Source organism: Corvus hawaiiensis, chromosome 2 (assembly GCF_020740725.1).
Source record: "Corvus hawaiiensis isolate bCorHaw1 chromosome 2, bCorHaw1.pri.cur, whole genome shotgun sequence".
Classification (NCBI taxonomy): Eukaryota; Metazoa; Chordata; class Aves; order Passeriformes; family Corvidae; genus Corvus; species Corvus hawaiiensis.
Window position 1 is genome coordinate 34158733 of NC_063214.1, and position 14299 is coordinate 34173031.

Sequence of the window (14299 nt, forward strand, 5' to 3'; positions counted from 1 at the left end):
GTGTTATCACCATTTCATTTCTGGGCCTCTCCTTTGAGTTCAGCTCCCAAAGCTTTTTCGTTGCCATCTGTGATCTGCCATGATCATGAGCCAGAGAAGCAACACTGAAATTGAACACACAGCTTATTCCAAAGTGGGACTAAAGATGAGCACAATGGCAGGCCAAAACAGGGATGTGAACTATCAGCTTGTGGTTAAACAGGAAAGTTAGCTCTCCTGGGCAATGTGGCAAAAAAATTCAATCAAACTTCTGTGGAAAAAAGAAATACCAGTGACCACATTCATAAGAAGTGCCATCCACTTAACAAACATTCCAGGATCTTAGGTTTATGGCTTTATCTTCCTCCAGCCTCTCTCTTGCATGAAAACTGAGAATTCCTAGAGCAATTTCTCATTTCAGCAAGAATTGCCATGAGTCAGGTGGCTCAAACCCTCTCAAGCAAAGCCTTTATTAAAGATATTATTCAAAAAAAACCAACCAACCAAAAAAAAAACCAAGTTAGTAAAGCATAGAAATTCACATTGGAAATCCAGTTCTAAGTCATTAAAGTTCATAAGGTAATTAGATCTGTAGCCTGAAAAATTGCATTTATGTCCTGTGGAGGCCATATACATGTTTCTGAATGACTGGGAAAAAATTGATTCCTTTCCCTTTTAGGAACAACATGTCCTTTCACATACTTGTTCCTTGAGTTCCTGAGCTTGAATCAAAGGGTTTCCCCTCTGTGTGCTGTATTTTGAAACAGATTTCTCTGATTTGCTAAAATTGGTCAGTATGTGAATATCTGCCATTTAATTTTTGACCCTACCTAAAACAACATTAGTCCAATTATACACTAATTTAGATTACTCTCTGTGAAAGAAACTTTTTAGTACATAATACTAGGACTACATCTTCCAGTCTATTAAAAACAGTGCCCTATCAAAACCAGTGTTTTACTGGATAAAACACTGACAAACTTGGGCTCTATTCAAAGTTAACACATTCTGTGGTTTGCAGACAAAAATGACATTAAAATTTGTCTTGTGTGAGGTATTCCTGAAAGGATAAGGACATATAAATTGTTCTATTTCCAGAACTGCAAAATGTAATGGGACTTTCATAATTGAGTGTCTTATTAATTTTAATGAGTTAATCAATATTGCATTGTGAATCCTGATATGTCTGTTTGCTGCTAATCCCTCTTTGTGCCATGCCCGCCCTGGTCTTTGCAGCTGTTACCTGACAAATCTACCTTCTATTGTGAAGGGACACGGGAGTTCAGGCTCAGGTGACCAGTTTAATGAGCAAGAAAAGCAGAGGATACATTAGGAGCCTGGCCTCATTTTTTTTCTCCTCTACCCCAAAACATGCTGGCATTAGAGAGCTCCATAACAGCCTCAAACACCTCACACAGAGGTGAGCACAGGGCCTTGAGTTGGATGAATCTAACAGCTTCAGTAGTATACAGAGAATTGGGAAAGAGGGGTTGGAATATCTCTCCCTTCTGCTGCTGAAGGAAATCAGCTTTTCCTTCACACCAAACAAGTCTGAACTCTGGAATTGCATGAACTCCACACTCAGCTGTGACTTCTAGCCTCTCAAAACATGACTGAAATAAGGTATCCTTGAAATACCTACTAAAGGCAAATAGTAGAATCATTCTGGCACAAAGCCTCCAAGTTCAACTTGTTGGCAAAACTGCATAACGTTTACTTACAGATAGCTGGGGAAATTAAATACAAGTTTTACAAAAGTAATCACTTCTCTACTCTTTCCACAGAAGAGTCTGGGTTAAGAGGCCAAGCCACTCTTATTTTAAGATCAGCAGAGAATGTGCATTTAGGAATATGTAGGTACAAATAATAATCTATCTTGTAATTTCTTTATGCTAAATAGGTGAAAAGGTATTTTGCATTACACTGTATGCAAAAGAGGAAAAAACCCACATGATGCAAGCCACTGGTTCAAATAAAAATATTTCTCGCTCCAGCTCTTACTTCATGAATAGAACATCAGCCCTGAGGAATGGGCTTTGCCTCGTAAGGGAAGCATCATCTAAAATACTTGTGTGCCACTACAGTCATTAAGAAAGGTGATAGTTCAAAGCCCTACTGATACTTAGAGAAAGTAACTCAAAGTGGTGCTGTGACCTCAGCAAGCCAGTCTGTCAAACTGTGTCCTAACCTTCTGTATTTGATTTCCTTCTCTCTGCTGCCATCTGGAAAGTCATCAAATGCCATCAGCTGTAAACCATGGACAGACACTGTAACTACACACATCAAGCTCACAAGGGCAGGAGACAAAGCCTTAAGGTAAACTTGGATGACTCCTCCATTCCCAAAACACACACAAGATGAATAGCAATTATTTTCCTCCCCTGTTTTCCTTTTAGATTACAGGTGGACAGACTTTATGGAAAAAGAAGAAGAAAAAAAAAGGCATGACACAAGTCTTTATGCCCCACCTGGATGCAGCACATACTTGTCACCTGACTTCCTCAGAGTCCCACAGCTAAAGGCCCACCTAGATCAAAGAACTGTTTGCACCTAGATGTCGTATGCTTCAAGGCAGTCACAACATATTTTGTGCACTCTCTCTCACAGGGTAATTGGGATCACAAAGGGCTACTTTGGTAGAAATTATTTCTTTCCAGAAAGTACATTTGCTTACTACTTCTGCAGTCATATGATGCGGCCCAATTTTCACAAATTAGGACTTTATTTTTTCTACACCAGTAACCTTTTTTCTCTTCCTTTTTTTAAACCTAAGATGATACAAGGTTGCCTGATTGAGCATCACTTCTGACTTTTGACGGGAAGTAAGAAACAGAATGGCTTGAAGGCAGTTATACCAGCTTAAGAGTAAAACAAACTAGCTATATGGCAGGTCCAAAGAGTACAGATTGCAAGAAGGAAAGAAAAGGAGGGGAAGTTATTGTTTAACCTGCATCTCAGACTACACACAAGAGATTGATAGTGTATGAATGGAAGCCAGAACACTTGGATTGCCAGGCTGAAAGAGTGTATTAGTACACAAACCAGAACTGAATACTTGGACTTTTTCTTCTAATTCCCCTGGAAATCCACTTCTCAGATGGCTTTTTTTTGTTGTTTCCTCTTCCTCCATCCCAACAAAAAAGTGCTAAAATGAAGAGAAAGGGCGAAAGCCACGCTACCACAGCGCTTTTGCTGATGAATTTGTTAGCAATGCTGCCTGCCTGCATCCCCACAGTGAGAGGAACAGGTGAAACTCCTCTCAGCTGCTCCAATATACAACACAACACATGGGAGACAGAGGAGACCAAGGAGACTACAAGAGGAATCAGCATTTTTAGAGTGCAACTCTCTGACCTATTTTAAAAACACCTACAGGAGGATGATACAAGGCACATCCTAAAAGAGCCTTTCCCTCTCTGCAGATCATACTGGGAGCCTAAGGAGACATGTTCAGCTCAGAGCAACCATGTTTTGAGCTCGGAGCATCCATGTTTTCATCAAATGGATCCCAGGAAGGGTCCTGAAATTGTGACATGCACCCCACTGTCATGTGCCAAAAAGAAGACAGACCATTGAAGGACCCAAAGACATCCACAGCTCTGAGGATGTGCCTGAGGTGGGATGGGACAAAAGTCAGCTCCCTTTCTTGCACAAAGCCAGCAGCAGTCATCACCACTGACGCACTGAGTGCTACCCCCCAGAGCCACAGCATCCACATCTGCACATGCTGTGCACAGCTGCACCCAAGTGCAGGAATTTCAAAGTTGAACTTCAGTTTGTGTAAAAACCTGATTAGTACAAGCAGCATCAGGTACTTTTAACCTACTCATTCCCAAAGACCATCATATGCCTTAACCTCAGATGGGCAGAACTGATCACTGTGACTTCTCTGCCACATGAGTGGGAGGGCTGACAGTCCCAGTTCTGCCGCCACCAAGGGGAATGGACCCAGCCATTCCCATCTCTGGGAACAGGGCTGGAAAGCTGCTCCTCCCAGGTGAGAGCTGTACAACTGCATAAGAAGAGTGCACTGGACTATTTTCTCCATAAGAGCAAGCCCTCAGCATCAAGCAGAACATGCCTACATTGTCCCCAGTTCGTATACAAGCCAAGGCATCAGGCTGAGAAAATTAGTTCAGCTCATTGCCAAGTATAGAAAAACACTCTTTGACACAATACAATTCTGGCACACAGTATTATTTTGCCTTCCCATAGAGGTAAAAAGCCAACAGTAGGCATTCTTGTACCTGTCAGAGGGCTAATGGCTGACTATGCTTTTAAGAAATACGACTTATTTTAAGTTGTCTGGTTTCAGTCTGTGTCTTACACATCCTCACCAAGACTGTCAGTTCCTTTATGAAGTCTATTTGCTTCTGTTATCTGCTGTTGATGAGGATGAACTGTAAAACCAGAACAATTTGAGGGTGGAGCTCTGGATCATTTCTGTATTTTTCAACTGAGAAAAGTTTATTTCAGCCCTAGGTTGTTCTCTACACTCTTAAGCATATAAGGAAATTGGACCATAGCAACAAGCTTTTGAAATTACAAAACTTCCCACACTGAGGAAGTGAGACAGGTGCACAAAAGAGAAAAAGAAGGAAAGAAGCCATACTGCAAGCTCACTTACATTTATAAAAAGACAAAACACTAGTTAGCAAACTAGGTGAAATTCATGCACTGGAACCTAAGCTGAGAGAAAAGGTCTCCCTTCACAGACCTGGAAAAGGATAATAAAACAGTTCTTTGACCTCTCAAGCAAAGAGAGCTAGCATCAGTTTTCAATCCAGTGCAAGCAAGGCAGTCAGAAACACAATAAACAAGCAATACATCTTCACTTGTGGCAGTTATATTGGACTTGTCACGTATTTCTTTCAATATCCCCACGATGCCCAGAAAAGCATGAACTAAAACCCTCACTTTTCCCTATTCTTTTTTTTCTGAGCAACATCCAGAGCACAGAGTATTCCCAAAAAAACCAGTAAAAGCATTCTTGCTGTCATGCTATAAGAGCCTTTTCCTCTTCAAGTTTATTTTTGGCTTTCATTTCCAAATCAAAGAATAGTAGTTATATCATCCTACTTAAAGATGCGGGTCCTTCCCCACAGAACTCAAAGAAGGCTAAAAAATCACCTGGCAGTTTATTGCCCAGTCTTAGACTCCAGCTTTGTTCTACAGCACAGCTGAGAACAAGTTCTGTTCTGTGCCACAAGACAGGCAATACAGAGTTAAATAGAATCGGTGTTTAGACATATTTAAATTCCCACCATACCTTCTGTTCTCTGTGCAGAGATGAGCTCCACTACTCTGACTTACCCACAAAAAAATGCACGGGGAAAAGCAATCTCCAAGCATCCAGTGGACACACACACACTAACTGTTCCACAAGGAGGAGTTTTTCCAGCCTTGCCCTATAAAGCTGAGAGCAAGATCAGCACACCCACACTAAGAGATACTGGAGCAGCAGACAGGAAGATGCTCCCTGCTTGGCCAGGCAATGTGTGCAGCACCAGGAAACTCCAGGTATGGAGAAGGGGGAGGTGGTTCAGTGAAAGGCATCCGTGAGCCACAGTGCAAAGAGTAATTGTGAGCAAAGAAAACAAACATTCTTCCGTCTGTGCCCGACACAGCCATTTCACCCAGCCACAATACCTGCTTTCACTTTGAAAATGGAAAGCTTGGCTAACTGAACAGCTTTTATGGTTGTTCTTACACACACGCACATATATAAATATATCTCACACATAATTACCACATAAAGTACACGCCTTACAGCCAGTCCCTAGCAAAGAGCCAGGTTTTGACACCTATTTATAAATCTTGCTCCTGAAGAAAAAACTCCTGGAGGCAATGTCGGAATAAGGATCAAGTAATGCTCAGCAGGAGCAGATGCACCGTGACACACATACGGATGGAGCCAGCTACTCCCAACATCATGAATTTTAAGCCATCTGGATAACAAAAGCAGCAAGACCAGGGATTGCAGGCACGGGAGAGCTGTGGATTGGGGCATTTCCATGCATAGCAGAAGACAGAAGCGCTACTGCCTCTGAAGACTCGTCCTGCTGGTGCTGCCTCCTCCTTCGGGCTCCCAGGAGCATTCAAGAGCACCCAGAGGTGCCACCCATCTCCGATGTCCCTTCACTGCTACCCACTCCCCAGGCAGAAGCCCCTGCTTTGAAGGAGGCTGGATTAGAGACCACCTGACGTCTCCTCCAGGCTGAATTATGACACGATCCCAAAGTTCAGCTTGGCTTTAAAGTACTTTACTAGCGAAAAGCCACGGTTTCGTAGACACACGCGGGCGGAGGGGTTAAAAGACAAGCTCCCACCTCTTCATCCCTCCTTCACCAACCACACAAAGCCCGAGGCTTCATCACCCCATCACCCAGCATGGGTCCAGCTCCTCAATTCTTTGTGTTTGCCCAAAGCGCCCGCCCCTCCAGCCGAAGCCAGGAGAGGGTGCTTGGCAGAAACTGTGGGATGAGCCCCGATTCCACCCCAACCTCTGCGCCGGGACCTCAAGCTTGCGGCCCCGAAGGGCTCCCCGCTCGCAAAGCCCGGGGGCTGAGAACAACTCCCTTTGTGAAATGAATGAGCCGGGGAGACAGGAGCGGGGAGACAGGAGGAGGAAGGCAGGCTCAGTACCTCCTTCTAAAAGAAAATTTAAAGAGAAGGGGGGAAGAGGGAGGCTGAAGAAGAACGAACCCGTCCGCTCAGCCCCTGCGCAAACTTCCCGGTTACAAAACACGCGAGGAAATCACCTTCCCCGGCGCGCCGGGACTCACCTTCCGCCCGCCGCAAGGTGCTGCCCGGCTCTCCCCCGGCTCCCCGCCCGGCCCCGCTGCCCACACCGCCCCTATTGTCGGCCCGGCGCCGCCCCCCGCACCCTGCCCGCCTTGCCGCGGCCATTGGCTCCGGGGGGCCCGCCCCGCAGCCCCCCTGCCGCCAAGGTGGGCAGCCGGGCCCGCCGGGGCGGGGAAGGGAGCGGGGAGAGAGAGGGCAGGTCCTTCCCGCTTCGCTCGGCGGCGGCCGGGGCGCGGCATCGCAGCCGAGTGGCCCGCGGTGGAAAGTTTTTTTGGGAGGGGGTGGTACCTTCCCAGCGCAGCAGATCGGGACCCCGGAGCGCGGTGCGCCTCGGCGCTGCCTCGGGCGGCCGCGGGCAGTGCTCCGGCCGTGCTGCGGCTGCAGGCGGCTCCCGGAGCCCCGTAGCTCCGCAGGGCAGAGGGCGGGAGCGGCTCTGGCCTGCCTGGGACGTAGAAGTCTTTGGTGATCACGCCATCAGCGGAGCTGCCACGCGGGGAGTGGATTGCCGGCAACTGCACCCTTGGCGAGCAGCGCTGCAGTGACTTTATTCCTGCTGCTCGTATCGCGCTGCGCTATCGCGGAGCCGGCTCCATTGTGCTGAGGACCGTGTGCGTGCAGATCCAAAAAAGGCAAGAATAAAATGGGCTCTGCCCTGCTTCTGTGTTGCACAAGCCGAGGCGTCTATACCTTATATTGCCGGGATCCGGGTGTTCCCTCTCCCCGTGATCCAAAGCTTGCTGGAAACTTGTCACCCTAGTTAACAGGAGTTTTCGGCTCAGCGCTTGTGCTCTGCCTGGAGAGAAAAAGAGGAGGGGTTTGATGGCACGTACAGCGCAAGGCTCTCGAGAAGAGAGCACGGGCATGCTGAGGTGCTCCTGGGACGTGCTCTCTAGAGGTACGAAGGTGAAATGTTTAAGTGAAGCAGGTAGATAAAGGCAAAAGGGAGACAAGCTTTATACCGAGACAGCATGCCCCTATACACGACAGATTAAGACAGCACTGCCACAGTCTCACCCTTCCTCCTTGTACCAACATCTGTCAGTTCCTGTGATAAGTTTGTTCGGGAGCTAAACCAGCAGAAAATTAACATCGCAAAAGTAAACAAATGGAGGAAGCGAGAATGCAAGTCTGGGACTGATAGGGAGAGTGGGACTGCCACAGAGCTGACTTCAGTCAGCTGAACCTGCAGTGGAATTGCACACTTCGGAGTACTTCCCTCTCTCGGATACATTTAAAATTGGATTCAAATCCACGCACACAGGCAGAGAGCATGAGCTCCCTCAAGCACCGTCTGGCCCTAGTCTGTCCTCTGGTTGCAACATAAAGGTTTTTATGTAGTTCATGGTAATATGTATCAATCACTTCACTTCAAAGACAGGATCAGAGCGTGTCAAGAATCCCAGAGATACATGGGAGCTTACAGGATTGCTGCTGGGGGGGGGAACTGAGGCAAAAACCATGCAGCTCAGCTTAAATGCTGGATCCATAAAGGGGGCTCCATCAAAGCTGAAGTTAAAATCCAACAGTTATCATTCAGCCCTGAACTGAGAGCTGAAGAGTGACCTCCTTTTTGTACCACGCTTGAAATCCCAAAGCCTTTTCAGAAACATGGATGATGTTCTCTGATAATTTTAAAAAATAAATTTTGAAGCCAGGCAAGAGATCAGCCCAAAACACCCCATAAACATGCCTTGTTTGACAAAACATTTTGCCAAATACATTCATTCAACCACATGGATAACGGATGAGTAAGATAATTGCAGTGGTTGACCTAAGCCCTGGTCCATACACACCTGGTGTACTGCACTCTACTCAGCCCTGGTGAGGTGCATCTGGAGTGCTGTGACCACGTCTGGGCTCCTTAATCCAAGAGAGACATGGAACTTCTGGAGTGAGTCCACAGAGAGCCACAAATATGATTAGGGGACTGGAGCATCTCTCTTATGAGGAAAGGCTTGAGGGAGCTGGGCCTCTTCAGCCTGGAGAAGAGACGACTGAGAGGGGACAATCTATACACAGGTTAACTCAGTTCAGAAATTATTTCAATTAAACCTTTGTATATCTGCTGCCAAGGGATCTCACCAAAACTTTCAGAATCCTTGTATTTTGCTATTTTCCTACTCTGTAGTAATGTGGAATACTAATGAGATATTCTGAAGGGAGATCCAGGAATTACAATACTTGGAGTTTTCTGAATTTACCCAAAGTTCAAGAGTCCTTTGTCTGAAACTACTGCTGAATATTTCAGAGGGAGTTCCTAAACAAAAGGAAGAAGATGTCCATGAACAGGTAAGAATAGGATAGAAAGCTACCACTGCAAACCAGAATTTGGTACTTGAGAAAGGAATGACTGAAATGTAAATCATTTTATTTGCATTTCTAAGCACTCAGAGCTAAGTGTTCAGATGTTTTCAGGGAAAGGATCCATCTTGCCTTGTACTCAGGTTAAAGTCTGATGGCCCTTTTCAAGTATGGAGGAAAAAGGGGATTTCTTACACCTCAAAAGGGTCTCCTGTGTTCTGTGGTGGGAAGAAGCCTGGCACCAGACTCCAGCCTCGAAGACCAACTCTGTTGAACAATCGATTTTACAGTGATCGCATAAGAACTGCATTTTCCTTCCCTTCAGACACGCAGCAGAACAAGCAGTACAGCTGCCATAGGGCACAGCCTGGTGATTTCTTCTTTGTCAGCAGCACCAGTATCAATAGTTCTTACTCTGCTGTGCATCTCTGTTTCTGAGCTACTCCCTGCACTGTGCCAGCACAGCTATTTGTGCAGCTATGTAATGGAAGGGATCAAACAACTGGTCCACCTAAGAGTTTTCCTAGGTGTTTTAGCCAGAGCAAATTCCCAAATATTTTAGTGGACACGAGGAGGAACACAAGAGCATGGGAAATCACAGAAACTGAAGCTTAGCTGGGGGACAGTAACTTGTTGGGATATGCCCACTTAGTCACCTGCATTAACCTGTCCACTCATTTAATCTGCTCAAGCAAACAGAGACAAATTGGACTCAGACTACATGGAAGAAACCAGAGTTCACAAACTACTTGAAAACTAATTACAGGTCTCTCGGTCTTAGTAGCAGGGAAAGGAAAAAGACAAAAAGAAAAATGGAGTCCTATAGTTATACAACACACAATTACAAAGTTCCTCAGCCAAAGATCTCACTGTGAAGATGCAGAAACAGCAAGCAGCAGCAAGCAAAACTGGAGGTGATGGTGGGTCAGCGCACTACTGCCTGGAGGTTTCTCACCCAGTAAATCAGAAGTCAGTCCAGCAAAGTAATGTTCTTACAGTGGTGTGAAGCAAAGAAGAAGACAGACTGTGATTCATCGCTGCCCTACATATCATATAAGTTTGTAACAGCTCTGCAAAATGTATGCAAAACACTTTCAAATCACAACTATTTCCTTTTCATTTTGTCCAGATAATACAGTACACTAAAGCAGTGAGGAATGTGTTTCTGGACACAAATCTATGATGCACAAATGTTTTTGCTAAACAAACACACAAAAGCACGACAGCAACAATCTTTCATTTCCTCAGTAAGTTTTAGAGTGTTTTAGTGCCAGAAAAGCAAAGTAAAAAATAACAAAAGGGCCAGAACACCTGACTAGCACAGAGCAGCATCTGGTTCCTATCTTCTATACCCTGATGTTAGATAGTGTGTAATACCCATCACAACAGAAGTTAAAATCACTTCCAAAATGTATACAAATAGCACATTACATCTGATGCATGTTTAACATGGACATGCACCTTCTACCATTCTGGAGAAAAGTTTGCTACGATTTCTCTGCCTAGAATGGGTTCCAATACAGGAGCAAGAACCAGGGCCACCATCTCGGCCAAGCTGGTTCTGGGTTACACGTTTTTCATCTTAGCACTGAAGTGGAAAATCCAGCTTATGCATGAACATCTCTCAGTATTTGACTATATGCAGTTGTTTCACTCTGGATAAATGGTTAGAGCTTCATACTGTACACGTTCCCACTTGCCACTTAGCCCTCCGTTTCTGTACGGAGAAGCTCACAGTAAAGGGCCAGGATCTGTCTGGTGCGGTTATAACAGTAATTACAACTTGGTATATTTATTTTCGATGCTTAAATCCCAAATAATTCTGGTTCTTCTTATGGGTTACTTACTTGTCAGTTAAGTTACCCTATAGTTGGTTGAAAACTCAGAGGAACCTTCATGCCATTCCAATTTTAAATAATCTCTTACCGCTTCATTGAAGTCCTGGAATCTTGCAAAACCTCTGGTGATGAATGCACTTTTACATTCCAGATCTCCTTTAGCCAGGAAATTGCACAGAGACAGCTAAGAGCGCTCAGTGCTTTGGTGAGCAGTCAGCAAGCCGGGGAATACTAGGGAAGCCACAAATGACTGTTTGATTCTGGAAGCCTTGTGTATCTCTGGAAGTCATAAAATACAGATGGGCAATGGCTTAACAGTGAGGTCAGTCTTTGATTCATTAGCTAACAGCTGAATTTAAGCACATATATCTGAGTTTTGAGGCATGCTGCTAATTCAAGCTTAAAAGCAAGGGGGGAGTTTTACCCTGCACTGTGAGTTTCTATGGAGCTGTACAGAATCCTGGCTTTGGCTTAGATTTTGTATGTTCTCTCAATGATCTAAATAGTTTGGTTTTTTGGGAAAATATTACTAGGCACTGGTAATCTTAGGTAAAAAACATATTTAAATGCCGTAAGCTCTTTTTTGTGGTTGGAGGTCTAAACTTCAAACACACTGGGTCAGTCACTGAAGCTATGAGAGTTCACACCACAGGCTGACCGTTTGTATGTAAATCCTACATTGTGCAAGAATCTGTGGAGACGAGTGCCATAACAGAAGAGCCTGTTTTCAGATATTAAAAACAGTATTGACGTGCTCCAAAAACAGGAATTAGGTTCAGAATTTCATTTTTCAATCTCCCAACTGCAGTTGTAGTTCCTTACAGTAGTTCCTATAGTTCCTTACATCAAACTTCTTTCTGCCTGCAGTCCAAAAAACCCCTATCCCTGCCTGCCCCTATTCTTCTCCAGCTGTTTCAAGAAACATCTACTCATTCCTACTTCCTCTCCTTTCCCATTCCTTCCACCTCCCAGCCTTATTTAATCATTCACCTCACACTGAAAGTCCCTTTCCTCCCTGATCGCACCAGCCAACCTAAGGCAAGGATGCGAATATGGTCTAGACACTCATTTAGGGATCCATGTCCCACCTTGATTGGAAATTAGCATAGAATGGTTAGGGTGGGAAAGGACCTCAAAGACCATCTCTTCCAACTCCCCTGCCATGGGCAGGGATACCTTCCACTAGGCCAGATTGCTCAAAGCCCCATCCAGCCTGACCTCAAACACTTCCAAGGGATGGGGCATCCACAGCTTCTCTGGGCATCCCATTCCAGTGCTTCACCACTTTTGTAGTGAAGAATCATGGCAGCAGCTCTGCTTTACAAAACACAGGCAGCAGCAGACAAAGAACGAGGCACCCAGGGAGAGCAAGAGGGGCACTGCTGAGAGGGAGGGGAGGGAAGGGGGAGGTCGTAGATACTGCTTATGCATTTGGGCCTTTGGAGCATGAAGGAATTGCTGCCAGTGAAGGAGGTGTGGAAAGTAGCATAGTAATGGCAGGCAGGCAAACATCTCAAGCACATGAAAGTCTGTCTCCCAAGTGACAAAATACCTGCAGAAATCACAGAACAATCCATGATTGCTGGCTCTTGTTCAGCCACCAGTACAAGGTCCTGGCCTGTGTTACTGTGTGGCACAGCCATCTTAGAACTGTTTGGGTGACTGTCCTGGCCTCAGGTGTGAACTGGTTCTCTGCATTGTCCCAGAAACATGACTCTGATTTGCTCTCCTCACTATAAAGAAATCAGAAAAAATAACTCAATACTGCCCACAAAGTAACTTTGCTAGCTAGAACAGATTTCGCAACAGACAAGTCTATGACAGGTTTTGCTTCCAGGATTCAGCGTACAGCGGTTTTATAACAGACACTCAGAATCACTTTTCCATTCATTTTATTGTGGTTTACTGTAGACCTTTGACGAGATAAATCCTCCTCTGTGAGAATGTGGAAGAACACAGTAGAAAGAGATTTACACATTCCTTGGGCTCAACAACTCCTGCTGAACCAGTAAGAAAACCAGAATAACACTACTGAAAGTGAAATAAATCCAAATTATTCTGAACTATATTATTTTTTTAAATTTCCTTTTACCTATAAGTGGGAAGAAATAAAAAAGAAAGCATAATACTCTGGAAGTGTGGAAAAAGAGGAGTGCACTAAACTTACCTTTCATTAGGGACTCCCCAAGTTTAATGGGTTATCATATAAAGAAATTAATAATAAAAATAATTTAAAAATCAATTAGCTTTTCCCCTCTTTATTGATTTTTTAAAGAATGCCTCTGGAGAACTTTCACTTCCAGTATCAGGACTTAAAAACATAGCTAGGTAATGCAAGAGACAGTCTGAATGAGACATCAGACAGAGACTACTAATCCAGGGCTATTTATTACTCAAAACCTAACAAAAGCAGCTCATTTTTCTACAGAGAAAGTCTTAGTTGCATGGGAGGACACTGTAAACAGATGAGGGTGAGGCTGAGAGAGATTGTAAAAGCGTAATGGCACCGCAAAAGTAGATTCTTTTGCTGGTTTTGCTGAGCTTATTCAAACTGAGTGACTCTGAAGACCTGATCCTGTTTTAACTGAAGCCAGTGAAAGATTTGCCACACATTTCAGAGTACAAAACCAGCCCTTCAGTCATAGCACCTCTGCCAGATTTTGTTTCACACCCTGCCAAAATGTCATAGCTTGAATCACTTCAGTAGCTTGAGCCATTTAAAACTGGACTGAATAAAACCCTGGAGAATAAACTGCAGAGAGAAATCTTGCCCTGTTCTTTCCCTTATCTCTGCTCTTCTGCCTCACTGGGTTACATGAATAGCAACCAAAAACTGCAGAGCACTGACAGACATGGTGTCTCTGGGCATTTCGGATATTTCACAAGCAAGCTGTGAAAATATGAAACCTCAGTCCTTCACTTCTACCTATTTGCATCGTGTCCAAGAGGGCCTAAGTGGATCATAACAAAAAGATTATAGACTTCAAATGTTTTGGATAAACTGCATTGAATTTGAGAGATTTCATAGCAGCTTCAAACATCAGTGCAGTAAAATTTTATTAAAGTGCAAAGTAAAGGTCTTCAACAACATAATCTGAACTGACCTGGAGCAGACAAAATACCATAGAAACAGCAAGATAATTCAAGTCATTAACTCATCAAAAAGCTGGAGAGATGGAGCACCCATTTTGCAGGGTAGAGAGAGACTTTGACAGTTAACCCAATAGCGGGAGCTATACCAGCTCAGGGGCACTTTGGCTGAGGAGAGTGACACTGATAATTTAATTATACTGGTTGGTCACACTATAACCAGAGTTACACTAGAGATACAGATCACAACAAGCCTGCCAAGAGAGCTGGCCCTGCAGAATTCCTTT

General features: G+C 44.5%; 1 protein-coding gene across 4 annotated transcripts in view; it reads right to left on the minus strand.

Annotated features, from left to right (window-relative positions):
* The window catches only part of PAK1 (p21 (RAC1) activated kinase 1), a 75592-nt gene extending 68020 nt beyond the window's left edge, over window positions 1-7572 (minus strand). Inside the window, exon 1 of one of the 4 annotated variants that reach the window (XM_048294353.1) lies at window positions 7471-7572. The gene's annotated coding sequence lies outside the window, so the exon portion shown is untranslated. Of the gene's footprint in view, window positions 1-6764; window positions 6817-7071; window positions 7410-7470 lie in introns of those variants that run through there. The other 3 variants (XM_048294354.1, XM_048294351.1, XM_048294349.1) reach the window with 3 other exon arrangements.
* Between the last annotated feature and the right edge of the window lie 6727 nt (window positions 7573-14299).